A 17391-nucleotide genomic window follows, 5' to 3' on the forward strand; every position below is an offset into this window, starting at 1 on the left:
TAAACAAACATGATTGCTAATTTATTATTGATATTCATTATTAGGATGTATGTAAAAATAATTAAAGGACAGGTCAGGAAAGATGGGGATGAATTAATTTCAGACACCAGTAGTGCTGCAGATCCTGGCTAGGCTGCCGTAGCCATAGCTAATGAGGAAAAATAGCCTCTGGAGTTAAGGAGAGAGCTGGGCTTGCAGGGAAGAGGTGGGGAAGGCAGCATCCACTCCAGCATCATGTGCTCCACAGTTCTGCTCTCCTGGTCAGCTGACTGCAAGATTTTGGGAAGGCTACAAACCAGGACAATGCAGTAAGGTGCAGGTTTGGAATATGGAGACAGGAAAACAGTGGTGGGAGTGGAGAGGGATTTTGAGAGGTTGAAAGGAGTCCTTTAAGGAAATGGCATCCCAAATATGGCCCAAACTATCCATTTGGAAACTCTGCCATCACCTGCAGTCATGTACTGGCATTTTACCAAGATAAACACAGTGCAGGACAAAGGATTTTGGCAGTTTCCTATGTACATAAAATATTTTTACAGTGTGGGAATTCATCATGTGGCTTGCAATGACAAAAAAGTTCTATTAGCCATCTTGGTACATGATCAAAAAGGGACTTGGTCTTATGCTCCTTACATACTGAGATGATGAAAAAGGAGGAACTCGGCCAATATTACTATTCTCATTAGAAAATAATAAGTAATAGTGCATACCACAAATAGAGCAGCTCATCTTAAAGAAGACTGCAAGCACAGCTGATTAGGAGCTAAGTTAGTGCAGCTGCACAAATCACCTGTCACAAGAATTTGATCTAATTATTTTATCATTATATATTTGTAACTTCTGGTGTGTCTTTCAGGAAGAAAAGGACAATTGTGGAGTGTAATTCCTTCCCTGTGAGAAGCTTCTGTGAGCATCGAGTTGCACGGAGCCACCCTAAAAAGCAGCAGCGAAACAGCCGGTTTGACAATACAAGGGCAGATGCTCTGGACGGTAGAGGATGCTAGAGAAGAGGTAATTTTTCCCTGGCGCTTTCCTTTATTAGCATCTCCTCAGCCTTGCCTGCTATCAGCTCTAGCCAGCTCCTCCATCCAGGGGCTGCTTCAGGCAGACCGAGAGCTGCGTGTGTTTTCCTGTGTCTACACGCCCCTACTACTGCGTGCGTGTGTGCAGGTGCCTCGCTTTACAACTTGAAATGCGTCCAGAAGTTTGCATGATCTCCCGCTAAGTACATCCGTGGAGTTGGGTAGCTTTCTGCTCGGTAGATCCCCTTCTTTCAGCCGCAGGAGGCAGGAACACTGGGTTTTCCCCGTCTCCTACCCTCTGCTGAGCCACAGAGTGTTTGTGCCTCAGCTATAGTTTCCTTCCTCATTCCCACATGCACGGTTCAGGCGGCAATCTCGGGATGCCGGGGTATCGATCTGATTCTTTTTCCTGTTAGTCTATTTAAGGTATTCTAATTGAATCTAGCTTAGGAAAACAAACCCAAACCAATACACAAACCCCAAGGTTTCAGGACTAGATCCGTCTTCCCCCAAACAACAAATGGTTAAACAAATAACGAGCTGCCAAATCAACCATCACCAAACGAATATGCCGAAAAACCAGCGTCAGCGCTGCAGGAAACGGGAAAGTTTCTGAGCGCAGAAGCTGGCCTCGGGGTACCGCGCGTAAAAGCAAGATCCAGGCGCGGGGAGCGGAGCGCGGCCCCAGCCCAGCTGCTGCGGGATTGGGGCTGCACCGGCTCACCCAGCCCGGCACCCCGGAGCGTCAGCCCGGGAGATGCTGCTGTGGTCTCGGTTCTGCGCTGAGAAACGAATGGCTTCCGAGCCCCCACCCCCGTCTCCTCCCTCCCTCCTCCGCCCTCCTCCGCCCTCCCCCGGGTCCTGCGGGGAGGCGGGTTTAAGGTTGGTCGTGTGGCCGCGGTAACTTTCCTAACAGAGCCAAAGAGGCTCGCGGAGTCCCCCGCAGCAGCACCGTCTCTCCGTCCTGGGTAGCGGCCCCGGCGCGGTGCACCCGTGCGAGCGCTCCGGCTCTGCCGTTGCAGCCCGGGCTGCCGCTCGCCGCCTCCTGCCGCCGCCTGCCGCCGCCTCTCAGCGTAGCGCTACCGCCGCCGCAGCCCCGTGGATCCGGCCCCGACGGCGGGGCTCTGGTCCCGCCAAGGTAGGTGCGAGTCGGGACAAGGTCTGGGAGTTGCGGGGAACGCGGCGCCGGAGCCCCAGTGACTGCAGCTGCGGCTCCCTACGCCCCGCTTGCTCTTGGCGCTGTTGCTGCGGGGCAAGGAGCTCCCCCTGAACCCTTAGGCTGCAAAGGAGAAAGCCCCCTTCCCTGCTCCTCCTGGAACTGCCCGGGCATCCAGGACGAGCCAGGCGGAGGCAGTCTCTCTCCAGCTTTTCGTTTCTGTCCGTTACCTCGATCTTTCTTTGGGTTCTCGGTGGTGGTTTTTTGAAGTGCTGATTTACGACATCGATGTGTTGGTAATAAGACTTTATGGCTTTATTAGGGCTCTCCCCTACCGCCGCTTCTCTCATAAGCCGCCTTCCCCGCATGGTTTACTGGGGTGTTGTGTCTGCACGAACTTTCTTCTGGCTGCAGGAGGCAGGTTTGCTCCCCGCGTGTCCCTGGTCTCGGGTTGCTGCCATGCGCGGGCAAGAGGAGTTCTCGGGCTGAAGTCTCACTGCCTGGGTTGCGGAGGCTTCCCCTGTGTGTACTCAGCAGTACCCCCGATGAAGAGGGTCTTTGGGGCAGGGAAGGGCACAAGAGAGAAGTTATAGGATGCAGTGTGTAGCCTTAGTTTCTTGAGGTGCGGGAACTGGTGGAATCTCGCTGGTGCTACTCGCAGCTGCCAAACATTCCCTTTTTTATCATTTGAAGGACTCTGGCCATTCTGCCAAATGGTTCTTTACAAAGAGGGAAGTTTAGGAGTATCAGGACATCAGGTCCCAAATTCAGTGCTCAGATGGGATTCTCAGGTGGTAGCACAACAGTACTGGTGCCTGTGTTAGTTAATATTCACTTCCAAGCACTTGGCCCAGAATGGCGGGCAGAGGATCAGTGTTCTGTGACACTAAGGCAGTGATTTCTCAAAGTGTCACAGGGATTGGAGAGTTAAATAAACCCCGTTATCCCAAAATCCTGCCAAGGCTGGGGTTAGCCTCCACCCAGCTGGAGGATAGTCCAGAGTTAACTAAAATGAAGACTGCTGTTCATCTTTATTACCTCCCGGTTTAGAGCACAAATATGTAACATATAATAACTAGAATGTAGCAGCCTGTCTACCTTCAGTATTCTGTTAGACTGGGGGTGAAGGGAATGGGGACACGGGACTCTCCCCAGTCATGCTCTGTCCTGTGTTATGGTAATGGATATCTCAAGTCAGGTGGTTGGATTTTATGTCTCTTAACCTCATAATGAGAGGCTAAGTGATGCTGTGAAGGTTTTTCTGGGATGGCCAAGTCTCAGTCTGAATCCTTCCCATACTTGAACAACTCTTAGAGTGGAGCCAGAGCTTTGCTGTCCCACTGTCTCTTTGGACCTTCCATACATGTCCACTTTGTTATTAAATCCCATAAATTTTCCTTCTTGGAGTAAGGTCTGATGGATGGATTCTTTTAGGGGCATTGCCTTGCTTATAGTAGTGCTAAATAGAGGTGAGTAAATCAACTAAACAGTCTCATTGTAGGGTTGTATATTATGTGATCTTTTACAGGCTGAGGATCTGGTCTTGCAAAAGCTTATGAACAAGTTTGGGTTTATGAGACTTGCTTTGGAGTCTGTTATAGTCAGTGTGAGGTGTCTGAAGTGGCTTAGGGCAATAAGTATGTGTTTAAGGGTAATTCTATATGTTTGTAAAGCTGGGTTCAATATGAGTATTAGAGTACTTCTTTGTCAGTCACAACCCCTGGAGGCTTCTTCACTGTTCAAATTGTTGAACTTAGTTTTTTTTTTTTTTCTTGTTAATATTTGAGTAAATTTGTAACAGGATTGTAAAAGTTTTACAGAGAAAGTGTTCCAGCATCTGAAACATTGAAAATGGTTGTGTGGTCACTGCCTGTTTTCAAAATGAAACGTCAGTGTCTTTGTTACCAGTCACCCACCATCTACCTCTTCAAAATTGATTTTGTTAAAAAAATAATTTGGCTGAGGTAAAATATGGCTGCTTTATGTTTTCCTGGTTTTTGCTTATTGAAAAGGATTCAGTTGATCTCTTGTCCAAAGTATCAACTACAAGCCAATGATGCTCTCTTTCAAAAAGTGGCACATTTGCTCTGAATGGAGCATTCAGCCATTTTCACTTTGAATAACCCATCATGCTTTCCATGCTAGGCAGCAGAATTAATATCTGAGCAAATGCATACATAAAAAATATAAGTCCCTGAAAACAGTTAATTATATTGGAACTGTGAATGTACGTTCAAGTACAGCCTCTAAAAACCGCTTTTCTGTAGCATGATCACAATTCCTGCAAACCTTTTCTCCGTCTGTGAAATAACTTCTGATTCTGTGCTTCTGAAAAGCATGTGCTTGGTTATTGTTTTCAAAACCATGTGATTTGAGCTACTATTTAAATATCATATTTACAATGCCACTTTGGTTGTTGAGCTTAAAAAGAGAAGTGCTGCATTCCATTGCATATTGAAAAGCTGCTGTATAATTACTACTTTTTGCAGTACTGCTGTGCAGATCTCTGGGGTGGAAATTTAAATGGAGACTTTATACAGTTCACAGTTACTTGATATAAAAGGTATAAACTCTTTTCTTCAAGTGTGGGGGCTGAAGGCATAGGGAAGTGGGTAAATGTGGTGCCTGCACTAGTTTTTACATTTGATTATTCCAACATGCGTGCTTGCTGTTGGGCTTTGTGTTCTGCCAGGTGCATAGAGAGTGTGTGGTGGCTTCCCACAAAACATCCATCTGTACCACTGGGGGTTTGAACTACCTGTTTGCACTTTGTTCTTATTGTCATCTTATGCAACTATCAGTTCAGGTTGCATCTTGCAGAGGAGGGCTGGGAGGCACAGCCTTGCTTATGCTGTTCCTCTCTCCCTTGCATAGCTGTGTAAAGGAAATTCTGACACTGTAGGTCAGAGTCTAGTGCAAATCAAAGCCAAAGTATCTGGGAATTTCTCCGCTGATGGTGATGGACTGTAGACTATGGGGTAGTAGTTGAGGGTTGGATTCAGGGCTCACAGGCAACTCAGGCTCTCCAGGATACCCTGCCTGGTCTTTAGTTGCTGCTCCACCAGCATTGTTGTCCTGTGAGACACACATTATATCTGGTGCCCAATGTAGATACCTTGTTTTTCCTCAGGTGCCTCAAATTACCCTGTTTAGGCAACTGAGTCTTTCCCCAGATGTCTCACAGGGACTAATAGGTAAAACCTGGGATCAAGAAAATGGTCCAAATTACCACTGGGAGTAAACAAGTTACCCCTGGAAAGGGTTGTTGAGATGTTAATGGAAAAGATGAAAAAATCAACCTGATTGTTCTGCACTGTTCAGCCTGACCGTGCTGCAGCAGCGATTGGTACTTTTATTTGCAGAAAACTGATTGAAACCTCCGTGAGGAAGTTCTGTGTGTTAAGGAGAGAGATAAAAAAGCCTGTAGAAAATTAAAAGAGTTACTCTCAAAGGAGACAAATCCCAGATAGAATCAGTTTTAAAGTTTGCCAGATGAATTCAGCCACATAACACTCCTATGTGATTCCCGTGGGTGATGTAGAACTGGTGTATACATATAGAGAGGAGTTTTGTTTAAGAGTTTACAAAATACGATCCTTACCTTAGGAATTAAAGGTTATGTACCAAATTCATGAAGAGACAATACAGCACAGCCTTTGGAAGATCAGACTCTGTAGCTGTCAAACAGCATGCTACAGCCCAGAGAATGTGAGGTATTCAATCAGGATGTCCGAAGGGAAGTCCAGAATTCTCCAAGATTAATGTTTTTACAAACACTTGTATATGAACAGTAGTGCTGAGCCCTTGAGGCAGTTTCTACTGTCTGGCTGCTGCTCTAAAGGGAAAGTATTGAAATTTGTATGAAAGCTTCTTTCTGAGAAAGGAAGAGAGAGGCAAGATGAAGGTCACTGCTTAGCCTGCTCACAGAAATGCAGCAGGAAAGAAGAGTACATCCAATTTCCACCAGATTGAAAACAGGACTTGAACTGGTAGGCCTAACTTTTTCCTTTGCAGTAACTGGCACTGAAAAATTCTCCTAGTAACAGCCTGATTGTAAAGGCTAATGAATGAATAGGCATGAAGCTGAAATCAGATTCACTTCCTGGAATAGGAGTAAGACAGAGTAGCTGAGTGAAAATGGTTCTATGCTCTAACTTCATATACTTAATTTTCTAGGCTTTTCAACCCAAAATGTTTTATGAGCACTAATAGTCACTCTGAAAAATATTTTAATGGGTTAAAAAGGCACCAGAGAACTGTCAGAGTATGAGTTTAAACGTTATCCAAGAGTGAAACTTGTGAACAAGTCCCTTTTTTCCTTCTTTTTTTTTTTTAGTATATATATTTAACTGGTACATATGAGTGGAAATGGGTCCAGGTTCTTTTAAGTTCAGCTTTGCAGCTGAAGTTTTCCTTAACCTTTTTTCTTGGATTCCTTGTTAAGATCTAGACTTTTGCTGACCTGTTTTTATCACAAGTTCTATGGTACGTGATTTCTTGTGAGGTTTATGGTGTGTTGTGAATGTTTGGAAGTCTTTTCTCTGGAACAAAGAAGATAGGAAAAAGCTATAGAGAAACTATAATGAGTTTTCACAGTTGCCTCCTTATGGAGCCAAAACAAGGTAAATTAAAAGCTCCAAAGCTCTTTAGTTAAAGCATGCAACCTATTTCTGTAGATTGTACGCCTATGGAAAGTGATTTGGGAGCATATTCTACTCTTCCATAGGGTTTGAATCTTTAATATTCACATCTGGTTTTGACACAAATACTTGCATAGTAAAACCTGTTACTTAATGCACTCATTTTAAGATCCTTAAATGTTTTTTAGAGGGTTTGGTACAAACATTTCTCCCATATTTTACCAGTGTAAAACATGGAAGTATACTGATACAAAGTCAGTGTAAGCATGAGGAGAATCAGATTCTTTATCATGCTTATAAAATCTACCAAGTGAGAGAAGCATGGATGATTTGTAAGTAGTCGACTGGCATATGGTACCATTATGATAACATCATGTTCACAGCACTTTCCAGATTGATATACAACCTTTCTAAAATAAGCTCGGTAGAAAAAGAAGAAAGAATGTAAAGTCATTTAGCAGCCAACATGCTTTTGGTAGCAGCGTAGGACACTGGTAGGTGACTTCACTGTCACTCAGTTTGTCAAATGAGTTGAACATCATAGTCTAGTACCTACTTGACAAGCAGTTGCTCCAGCAAAGTGCAGTTGCACTTTGTACATTGGGGTCTGATTCATGCTTTCTTAATTTACAATAAAAGTCTGCATTCATTTTCATTCCAGGCAGTCTCAGTGAAGTCATGGGGGTTAGCACAAGGTACAGAATTTGTTTCTCAGGAGGAAGTCCGGTATTAAGCTCTTTGTTAGCAGAATAAGGAGAAAGGCTGGGGTTATCTGGGGATGGAGACTGAATTATACTCCAGTTCTGGACAGAAATATCCAGGCTGAGATTGAAACTGTCTCACTGACATGCTGTGTCATTTATGGTTCTCAAGGAACGGTAAAATTGTAATATTCTTAGAAGCAGGAGCTTTGACAAGTCAAATTATGACAACATTTCTCTATTTGAAGGGGTTTTATCTCTTGCCACAGCTAGCTTAATTCTCTTGAAGAAAACAATGATATTTTAGATGTCATTATTATAGCTTAAATTATACTGCTGTTTGCCTTCATTTAAATGTAAAAGGTGTAAATATCTCTTTAAAGAAGTCCTGGCTGATAAAGTTGAATTAGTATTAACTTCTGTGTGCTAAAATGGATAAAGCAAATCAAACCCATTAAAGCTACAACACATAGCGTGGCTCAAACTTGATGTCCAGTGTAGCAAACTTCATAATTTCTTCTCTTCATTTCCTTTATTCCTCATATTTCAGGTGGACATTTTATCAAGCAAATGGGGCCAGTCAGTTATTTTATAGATACATTTCAAGCATCAGAAAATTTACTTCTCAGTGTTATCGTGCACTGTCTTCTACAAAACACTGTGTGACTAGTAATGAATTGCCTTCTGGCTCTGCCCCCTTCCTCCAAGGAAGTCAAGGTAGTGCTTGGTACACTATTAGTCCTCAATATGAACCAGCAGACCAGACCAGGACTCTTAACTTCTGGTTTACTCAAGCCTTGTGAGATGAATCCCACCCATTCATAATAACGCCCAGTTTCCATTTTATTTGTAAAGAGAGGAAAAACCTTAAAACCATTATTGTAAATGAGTGAATGAACAAGTTCAAAAATGATAATTTATAGCTCTGAGCTTTGGTTTAGGATGGATTTTGATAGCTATAATGTTGAAGCAGGACAGAGCTGTGCATGTATCACATACGGTGAAGTTTTGCTGGTTTACTGTGAGCTTTCCCTGAATGAGGGGTTTGGGATGTAGCTCTGACTATTACCATGTAATGTTACAACAAGAAATATTGTACTTAGTTATGTAGGATTGTGCTTTGAGGAGCAAAGTACAGTAACTGCAGTCACTGACCGGGACTACTCATAATCACTTTTCCAGAGGAGTAAAAAACCCTTGAAAATTAAGTACTCCAGCAAATCAGTCTTTGGTGCTGGTAAGTGTGAATTGCAGGGAGTTCTTTTGGAGTCTTTGGAGGTGTTATAGCTGTTATTAATTACGTATTATGTGTTTGAAAGGAAAGACATCAGTAGCCTGTAGGATGTATTTGCACAGTAATTGAGGATTGATTAGATGCAGCCTCTGCAGTGAGCGCTACTGGGAATAAGCTACAGAACTTGCAATAGTGGGAAATTCTATTTACAAAACAGTTATTTATAGTAAACAATGATGGTCAAATACACAGAAAGATTTGTATGCTGTGAATGGAAGGAGCTTCATTTGCACAGTGCTGCTTGTTGCAGAAGGGGATCCGTCCACATAATACCTAGCACTGGATTAAAAACTCTTGAGGGCAGAAGTTGTGATTTGTGTCAGATGATGTCTATTCAATGACAAAATACCATCAGCTGCTTGTGGTAAGAAGATAGAGAAGTATCAGTTAATAAACAGGTGAGTGCAGTGGATGCAGTGAGCAGTGGAGACAGCTGCTATAACCATTCCAACCCACAGGAATTTTCAAAAGTTTTATTTTTCTTAATCTTTCTTTTTGATTTTTATTGTGTCACTTTGGCTGATAGAGATGTAAGTGAAATTTATTTCTCAAAATATGTTCCATGAGATTGTTTGTGAACCATCTGAGTGCAGGCTGGAAACTGAGTTTGTTCCTCTTGCTCTGGCCTTAAAATGCAAGAAATGTGAGAACTCCAGTGTTGGAACAAGAAAGGCAATGGAATTAGCTTGGCAGGCAGAAGTGTGTGGGTAGGAATGATAAAGGAAATCACTTACATAGACAAAAGAGCAACAAAAATTAGTAAATAAACAAGGTGGGACAAAGAGACAGCTAAATACAATTCAGCAACAGACAGAAGTCTCACCCAGAAATCACAGAGTTAGGCAAGAATGGTGAAGAGAGGACTCGGATCTGCCTATGGTGTGCAAAATCCTTTTGCTTGACAGGAAGACTGAGAGAGAGAGAGTTAAGAAGCTGTTGCACTGATTTGTGCCCAGCATTTAACGCTGATGATTTCTAGATAATAGAGGCAGATGTTTTTCCCTACTGTCTTGTTTTCCTGCAGCTCTTTCTTTTGTCTTATCCTCCCCAGCATTCTTCTGGGCTGGTCAGATTCTTTCTTTTCGGCTAACATCTTGGACATCTGTGTATGGATTAAAAGAAGTCTTATGTGTCTTACGTGTTGCCTGTCATGCAAAAAAAATGCAAACAACAAAAAACTTGGATACAAATAAATATTTTCCTGCATTAGCATAACAGCTCATTATTCATTGCAAGGAATTCGAAATGGACAAAGAATTCTTCTCATCTAGCTAGAACTAATTATTCGAAGATGTGAGATAGGAGGCTGTTTGGAAATAGGGTAAGGTGATCTTCACACCATTCTCCTTCATACTGTAATATATGTAATAGATGTAAGACTTAAATCTATACCATGCATGCCAAAAATATAACATAGCCCCTGTGCTGCTCACTACTGGATTGCAGCACACACTTATAACTTTGCTGTATGAAGTACATCACTTTTTATTGTTCTAGCCTCTGCCAGAGCTGAGTTTCAAACCTGAACTCACCCAAATGCACAGTGATGGAAAGCACTAGCAGTTGGGAGGTTCACTTGCAATGAAGTCTTGCTGTTCTTTTGAAGATGAGGCTTTCATCAGAGATATATAGGACAGTAAGTTTTGTAGGACAAATAGTTTCTTGGGATGTCTTTACATAATATATAGACCTTTATTCTGCTTGAGAACTTTGAGCACTTTAGTAAATTTGATATTAAGTAATAAATGTTATGGTTACTGTTGTTTATTGCATAAATCTACTGCCAGAAGAGATGTGTTACAGCATCAGCAATAGTGAAGCCTGTTCTCGGCTTTCTCAAAGACTGCCTCTAATATCAGTGCCTTGTATTTTCTGTGAATACTAATGCTCCTGGTACGTTTTGCATCTTAACATATTTGTACATCCTCTGCAAGAAACTGTAATGTTGGGTCACCTGTGACAGCATTGATTCTACTCAAAGAGCTGCAAAAGATGAATGCAAACACAAAATAATTTTACTTATTTTAAATATTGCTTGCTGTGATCAAATTGTGAGATATGTATTCCTCTTTTCTTGAGATGGGACAGGATCTAGTTTTCAGCCAGTGTTTGAAGTTAGCTACCCAGGTGTCTGTTGCTTCAGCTTTTGGAATGCTTCTGTGAGTAAGTAACAGCCTAACCCAAAACCAGCTGATGTCAATGAATGTGTTTTAGTGAACTTAGAGTTTGGGCCTAAGTAAAAGGCGCTGTGTTTGTAAATAGTACTCACAGTGTTATTCAAATATATTTAAATTAGATAAGATTCTGTGGCCTCAATAAAACCCCAAACAATAAGAAACACAACAAAACAAACCCAAACAACTTGTTTTAAAAAGCAGCATATAATGAAATCCCAAAATGCATTTGGAATGTGTAAATTCTGTGACTGTCACATTGAGATCTATGTTCCTCTGGTCAAGCCATTCCCTCAGGATAAATGCTCTGCTAATCAATATCCAAAGAGAAAGAAATGGGACATGCAAATGATGAGGCACTCCTTGGGTTTCTCCACTGACTCCCTAAAGCTTCCTGTCAAATACAGTAGACAAATCTTCATGTCTAAATAATTCATCTGCAAATGGTAGGAACAAAGTGGGGGGAAGAAAGTTATTCCATGCAAAAATACAATAATGCATTAAAATGAATCAATGTCCTCCTGCTGGGGAACAATCATTTAGAAAACATTTTAATTACCAAAACTGAATAATGGGATCAGTATTTTTGAGAAGGCTGGATTCGCCCTACTGAGCACTGGAGAATCCTCTTCACAGGAGCCCATAAAAACATTGCTGTTTGCAAGTTGCTACTTTCAATCATGATAACTTCTGGGGAGAAATCAGATTTTTTTCACAGCAGCTTTTAAGGCAAATGTTGAGTGGACAGCAGGCATGTGTTAACCACTCTGTGCCTGAGCACAGCTTTGCATGCACTCCAGCACTTCTCTTTCTTTTTTTCCCTTTGGATTAGAATTTATTGTGCGTTACTTAACATATCTGAAATCAACTTTTCAAGCCAAAGTGTTTGGCTGCAACAACAGACAATGTTGTAATGTAATGTTGTAAAAATAGCATTCTTGTGTCTATATTCAGCCTAGCAATGAGTAGAAACTTGCAGAAATAAGCCAGCCTGATCTGTTGTCCAGGCTAGGAGTGGTGTCAAGGGGAATGTTCACATTATGTTAGGTGTAATGACTTTGACATTCAGAACTTGCCGTGGAGGAGCCTCTCTGATGCATAAGGGTCTTGGTCTCCAGCTCTGGTTTCATGGGGATTTGTCAGAGCTGAATGTTAATCAGAGACATGACTCACTAGTTGCAGAGCAGATGGTGACCCCCAAGGAATAGCCGTTACCTGGCCATCTGGGAAAGTTGTAGGAGACTGTAATAAAAAAATGTGTGTGTAGCAGAAGTTTCTTCACATACATGGGATATATTTTAGTCTAAAACAGTTTCTTTCTTTTAATTTTTTCTTCTATTAAGCTATGGCAGCTTTGCTTTTTCATAAGCATGGCATGGCAGACACATAGCTGTGTTTACTCGTTTTGCTTAAGCTTCTCTGGGTGATGGATAACAGTCATGCAAAGATGTGGCTGATAGTGTTTAATATCTGAATCCTAACTGCACAGCCCTTTCATAAGTCCTGTGACTGATGATGTAAAAGGTCTCTCAGAGTACATTTCACAGCGAGATGACAGAACGTTTTGTATGGTGAAGCTGATTGAGAACTGGTACTAGAGTATGTATTAGGGAAGGGAAGCCATGGTTTTTCAGGGATGTATTGTAAGTTTTCTTTACCAGCACTGGACACTGGTCAGCAAAAGAGTTAAATGGTGACCTAGGTGCCTGCTAAAGACGTAGTCATGTTAAACTTCAAAGGTACAAATACACTGAACAGCTCTGCTGAAGCTGCTCTGCATGAATTGCAGGAAAATGCACATTGAGGTCTTCAGTGTGTGCTCAGAGTAAACTGTATCTCCATACTTTGCTGAATCAGGATATTAAGTTAGCAAAGAAAATTAAAACAGGTTCACTGAGAATGATGTAAATCTTAATGTTCACAGTAGGGCACACGAGCAAAGCTGAAAATCCTAAATAAAAGTGCTTTGTCACATGTGGAATGAGCAAAATTCCCAAAATGGTTACATGCTGTATTTTCTGTTTGGGATTATTGAAATAGAATTACTGAGAATTAAGTTGGGTAAGAGGCATTTTTGTTTTTTATTTTTATAATTATTCTGTCACCCACGGAACTTCTTTTTTCTATCTTGGAATAGCCTTGGTTGGTACAGAAAATTGCTGTAGGATAAGTAAAACCAGTCTAATTGAGATTCATAAATCCCCTTTTTAACAAGTACAATTAGGAATAGTTATTAGAGACCAGCTGGAAAACATTAGGGATAAAAATTTACTATAGGAGTTTTTTTTATGTGCTTGAGACATTGCTTGATACAAAAACCTAAATGAGATCACCAGAGAATGAACTTGCTATTTAAAATCTAATTTGTACACAGAAAGTTCATTCTGAATATTCCTATTGATAAAAATTTTATTATTAGGCCTTGTGAAAGTGCTTGTTTTTAATGGAAGTGTGACTTTTACAATGCTTTTCCTATAATTAAAATATGAGAAGTAGCAACTTGATTATAGTGAATACATTTTTGTCCAGTGGCTGTGTAATAAACTCTGGTGATAGTTCTCTATTATGATCTTTGAAAGCAGAGAAGTTCATCGGGCCTAATTCCAACCCAATTCAAGTCAAAGGAATTGTTCAGTTAGTGCATTTGGGAATAACATTTTAGGAACCTCAGCACAGATTTTCAAACATACTAACATCCAGCTTGACACCTGGGGAGGCAGGAAAGAAGTGATTCAATGAGACTATCTCCAGCCAAGGAGCTCTCTACTGGAACGGAACAATACTGCAATGGCTGTTCTGGGTTAGATCAAAAAGTCTTCTAGTCCCGTATCTGGTCTTCAGCTGTAGCTGGCAGTAGGGGCAAGCCCATAGCAACACTTCCCAGAGTGTTCTCCCAGTTTAGTTTTCCTTGGCTTTACCTATAGCTGGTGCAGAGAAAGAGAAGCTGCTCCATGGTGGAGGCCAAACAAGCAAATTTATTAAGAATTTATTAATATTTTTTATTATTGTACTAAAGGAACCATCCTAACAAATAATTTCTGCTGGCTGGGTTTAATCCTCAATCACTGTTCAATGAGGAAATTATGATAAGTGGAAAATCCTTCCTCAGCCTTTTGGCTGAGTTTTCACATTACTCCTGTTGCAATTGGGGCTTGATTTTGGAAGTGCTGTTGTGACAGAGAATGCTTTTAGCGTATTGAACCGAGTGTTTTAAAACAGCATCTCATCTGTCAACTTTGGAATTCTTTTTCTCCTTATTTGTGGCTAATTGTATTTTCCTCCTGGAGAATGGGACAGATCAATGTAAATGAGAGAAGATTCTTGTTATTTTTAGGATAAATAGGTAAAGACTTGTTAGCCATAATAAGCTGTCTGTGAACAGCACAAGTTGAGGGTGTAAATTCACTGCAAACAAATGGTTTCCACCATTGGTACATTTGACACATTTATTACTCATGTAGTTAAATCGTGCACAGAGAGCAGGCAGGAAACTACAGTGTATCTGGGTGTTGGATATTTAGTACATGTCTGATGAAGATCAGGTAGTTTGCATCACACTGTTGATTTCTTATGATCAAACAGAACATATTTGTTGATGGTGCCCTGCCCATGGCAAGGGGTTGGGACTGGATAATCTTAACGTTCTTTTCAACCCAAACCATTCTATGTTCAAGAGAAAAGAAAATGGCTGAGCCAAATCCTATTCTACGTAAGTCTGAGTAGACTCAGTGGTGTTCCTGGGAGGGTAGGGGTGAAAATATCAGAAAAAGAGGTCTGGAGGTGTGTGGTGCTCTTGGTGACTGTAGGACACCCTGTGCAATTCCACAGGGAGTCATTAGACTGAGGACAGCAGTACTGACAGAACTGAGTGTCGTATTGTGTCCTGTGGTTGGGTTAGGATGTCACAATGCTTTGGAGATTAAGAGATTAGGACCCCAGGCAAGCTGGTGAGGAAGGCAAAACTGTATGTGAGTTATGTGCCACTTTATGTTTAAATAATCTTTGTAACAGCATGCCCATGGATGCAGAGAGAACTTTTTCAGTTTCCATCTTACTACTGTAAGGGTGGTGAGGCACTGGAATGGATTGCCTAAGGAAGTTGTGAATGCCCCATCCCTGGCGGTGTTCAAGACCAGGTTGGACAAAGCCTTGGGTGGCATGGTATAGTGTGAGGTGTCCCTGCCCATGGCAGGGGGGTTGGAACTGGATGATCTTAAGGTCCTTTCCAACCCAAACTATTCTATGATTCTATGATTATTTGCACAAAACCCAATCCCCGCTGCCTCTTTTGTTCATTCTCTTTTTAAATAGCTGCAACAACAATCAGTTACCTAGCAGGGAGGAATTGGACTCTCTCCTTTTTGTCAGTTCACTCCTAAAACCTTTTTCATTGTGAAGTATAAGCAAAGGGAAAGAGCATTTCTCTGTATGCTCTTTGAAAAGTACAAGGCAATTGGTTGCAGTGTTGCTCCCCCCTGGCTTGCAGCAGAGGGAGGGAAGGTTGGGTATTATTTAGGTAGCTTTTGTGTATCTGCATGTATAAATCAGGTAAAGCCAAAGGCTGAGTGACATACAATTCACAAAGAGTGCAGGACAGCGAAGAACTTGTTTATCAATTTATTTCTCCCAACTTTGTGAATAGGGTTACCACCTAGGAAGGTGCTTTTATTTGTTATATAATCCAAGTGGCTTGTACTCAGTCCAGAGACACTTATTTGAGGCAATTAATTACCAGTTGTTATTTCTTCCAAATTTACTTTTTAAAGAATTGCATTGCCAGTGGCAGTCTATTTCTGGCAAGACTCATGTAGTGCCAAGGTTGGGGGACACGCATCCTTATGTGTCAAATCCCTGCGCAGCTTACTCAGTTCCTTGTGGAATCCTGTGAAGATAGTTAGCACAAGGATAAATATCAGGAAAAACCTATGCTTGCCAATATTGGAAAACAGAGATGTAAAGACTTAGCTCATCAAGCTTATAGCTGGCTGGAACTCCAGAAAGTGAAGTTATAAATGCAGAGATTTTCTGATTCCCGGCCCTTAATTATATGTGATTTATGGCATTGAGTCAGAAGAGAGAGTTTCAGAGAAGTGCAGTTGGGACTGGTGAGGGCTCGTAATATGGGAACTGACATTTGGAGTTCCATCCCACTAAAGCAACTGGCACTCAATAGCAAAATAAGATGTGCTGCTCTCAGTCCACTCCAGTTATAAATGGGCAGATACAAGATGCTTAAGATGATCTTTTAGCTCATCATCAATCAGAGCAGTAGCCAGAAAATAGAATGTTTATGATTTAGATGACTGGGATTAGTGTTTAAGAAGAATGATCACAGATTTCAGAACACTTAGAGATAGAAGCAATCATTTCTGGTGACTCTTTTGTTTACTACTTCCAGGACTCTCAAGGCTTCTAGTGGGATTTCAGACCTTCTGATTACTTTGAGCTGTGACTTCTTGAGAGTGTGTGAGCCTGCTTTGTTTGCTGGGCTGTCTAAAACTATAGACTTCCTTTCTGGCCTTGCAGCCCCTGAAAGGCACATTGCTGATAAGTTGATAATAGTTTATACTAGTATGTTCTTTTAGAGCTAAGCATCTGATGTAATACAGCAGAGACACCACTAACTTTAACAAATTTAAACCACTACTGCAAGACAGCGTGAAACTCATCCCATGATTTGATTTTGCTGCTGTATTCTCAATTTGGTTAGGAGATAATGCGATAACGTTTTCCAGTCAGCTTCAAATTAAATGCAAAATCTTTGTTCCATTGAATAACTTCGGAATTAGAAATAGCCAGAAATCTCCTTTCCCTGAATGTCCTGTGCTTGGAGGAAAATCGTTGACACATACAAGTGCTGTGTTTTGGGCCACTGGTAAAAGAATGTAATATGCCTTTGTCTCAGGAAATACACTGATTTAAATCTGAAACTGAGAGTACCTCTCTTGATTCACTCCCTTACAGAAGCATGCAAAGCATTTCTAATTTTTAACCTGTGTTTTAGTCTCCTTTTTGTATGAATCCCCAGTCTATTACTGGGTGTTTGTCAAAAGAAGTTGTACATATTCCTATAGTTTGTGTCTCCAGGTACTGCTCCTCCCAGTGCTGTGGCACCCTGTGTTTCCCCACACTTTACAAGTTAGAGTTTGTCCTGATCTCTTTGATTTTATTGCTTCACTGGTTTCTTCAGTGATGTGCAGAAATGAACAAAAAAGACAAAAAGTAAGGCAGGCTTCACTGAAATGAAGATATGTTAAATGTGTTTTACCATTTTGCAGAAGATAGAAGCTTTCTTTCCAGTCATCTTCTTATCATATGACTCCAGCGTTAAGTGAGTCTTCTCTGTATCTGACAGCAGCTCTTGTAGCTAAGCTGTGGTACGCACAGTTGCATGTACCTTGTTT

The 17391-nt window shown here is 41.4% G+C and overlaps 1 protein-coding gene across 2 annotated transcripts in view; it reads left to right on the top strand.

Annotated features, from left to right (window-relative positions):
• Positions 1-386: 386 nt before the first annotated feature.
• MEGF11 (multiple EGF like domains 11) overlaps positions 387-17391 on the top strand; it is a 265656-nt gene continuing 248651 nt past the window's right edge. Inside the window, exons 1-2 of one of the 2 annotated variants that reach the window (XM_061371167.1) lie at positions 387-1011; positions 10311-10449. The gene's annotated coding sequence lies outside the window, so the exon portion shown is untranslated. The remainder of the gene's footprint in view (positions 1012-10310; positions 10450-17391) is intronic. The other variant, XM_061371166.1, reaches the window with a different exon arrangement.

The sequence above is a fragment of the Neopsephotus bourkii genome, unplaced genomic scaffold (assembly GCF_033783945.1).
Source record: "Neopsephotus bourkii isolate Nb327-2 ecotype Australia unplaced genomic scaffold, CSIRO-AGI_Nbou_v1 NB_1572, whole genome shotgun sequence".
NCBI classification, from domain to species: domain Eukaryota; kingdom Metazoa; phylum Chordata; class Aves; order Psittaciformes; family Psittacidae; genus Neopsephotus; species Neopsephotus bourkii.